We start from the raw sequence: 1,898 nt of genomic DNA on the forward strand, positions 1-1,898 counted from the left end.
TATTTAAAAAGAGAAGTGAAAGGATGCAAAAAAGCAATAACTACATCTTCTGGCAGAAATACATTAACAAGTGTGTAATGTAGCAAACACAAAAATAAATGGAAATGTCATTAAAGAAGGTGCCCAACTTTCAGTGCTTAGAAGACAGAAGAACCTTGAACAGAATCAACTTGGAATACATATTGATGTGGGATAGGGTGGGAATTGATTCATTCAATTACATTATAAAACTTTCTATGAATATTATTCCCCCAGGTCATTGCTAACTCTTGAACTTGTTGGAATAAATGAACCAGGTCTATCCCCGTGGCCAGGGATTGCTGTTCTTCAGAGCCTCCTGTCTGTCTACTTTTTAATTTCTAGGATTCAAATTCACTGCCATGTCTTCTGAAGAAGAGAAGTTCTTGGTGGAAGGACTCAACTTCAATACTGATGAGCAGGTGTTGGAAGATCACTTCAGCAGCTTTGGGCCTATTTCTCAGGTGGTCATTGTCAAGGACCAGGAGAATCAGCGACCTCAGGGTTTTTAATCAACCTCACCAACCCAGAACATGCCTCAGATGCCACGAAAGCCAAGAATGGAGAGTGCCTGGATGGTCATCAGATCCATGTGGAGCATGCAGGCAAGTCTGGCCAGGCACCAGAGGGGATGTCTTTGGGGCCCATGGACATGGTCACAGCAAGAGTTGGTGGGAACCAGGGCTATGGGAGTGGCCAGTATGACAGTTGACCTGGAAGATATGGATATGGATATGGATGATCCTGAGACTATAGTGGCAGAAGCCAGGGTGGCTATGACCACTACTCAGAAGGAGATTACAGAGACAATTATGACAACTGAGTTGAGGCATGCACTCAGAAAGTACACACACAAGGAATAACACTTATGATCCAGGATCGTCCCTCCAAATCGCTGTATTTATAAAGATTTTTGAAACTGCGCTGAAACATCTGTTTTAGTACATCAACTTCTTATTTTGAATTGAGTTCTCAAGATAGCTTCTTAAAAAACCTTTTAAAAAGCTCCATGTACATTTTTTTTTTTCTCATTTAAAGACAAATTCTTGGACATTTGTTGAGTTCTAGGTATTTTTTCTTTTACCAGGTTTTTAGTTTGGATTCTCAGGATTATTCCTTCTGACAAAAGATAAGTTTGGCAGACTTAATTTTATTAGAGTTAAAGTTGGGGACATTTTTAAAAACCTGTACACAATGTTTATCATCATTAGAGAATAATTTCCAAATGTACTTTAACAATCTGTGTCAATAATGTGATCCTTTTTCTTAAAATTCAAGATCACCACCCCAATTATACAGACAAGCTTCTTAAAAATGTTTGTGACTGTCATTTTTTTAATGCTGGAAGAAAAAATATTCTGTTGTGTCTCTTGTAGTGTTCAGGATATCCTTCACAGAACTGATTAAAATGTGAAATCTGTACACACACACATGCACACAAAGTATTTCTGGTCAGAAATTCGGAGAATACAGGTCTGTATAATTGATCTCACAGGTAATATTTTCCCAGTATCCTTTCTCAATCAAAAGGGCTTACATAAATTATCATAAAATCTTAAGAGCTAATGCAGTAATCAATGATGTTTATTGTCCCCTGGACTTATTTGAAAATGTAAAATTAATCAGCTTTGCCATGAACATGAAAGCTAGGAAACTAAGAAATTACTTAAAATTTTTTATATGTTTATGGTAAATGATTTGTATAAACACTGAATCCATTTATATATAAGAAATGAGGAGGCAAAAAATAGAAATTGTGATTTGAGAAGAGAATGTAAATTTTCAAAGTTTTTAAAAATAAAAATAACCACAATTGCCAGGGCAGGTGCACAGAGGAGGAGGGTAAAATGTGACAATATATTTATTTCCACACTAGTATT

General features: G+C 36.4%; 1 pseudogene across 1 annotated transcript; it reads left to right on the plus strand.

The window, feature by feature from the left end:
- The first annotated feature begins 326 nt into the window (after window positions 1-326).
- On the plus strand, window positions 327-841 carry LOC306639598 (RNA-binding protein 3-like; annotated as a pseudogene). Its single transcript has one exon. The product of its transcript is annotated as an RNA-binding protein 3-like (transcript).
- Window positions 842-1,898: the final 1,057 nt, after the last annotated feature.

Source organism: Sciurus vulgaris (genome assembly GCF_902686455.1).
Source record: "Sciurus vulgaris genome assembly, chromosome: 11".
In the NCBI taxonomy this organism is placed as follows: domain Eukaryota; kingdom Metazoa; phylum Chordata; class Mammalia; order Rodentia; family Sciuridae; genus Sciurus; species Sciurus vulgaris.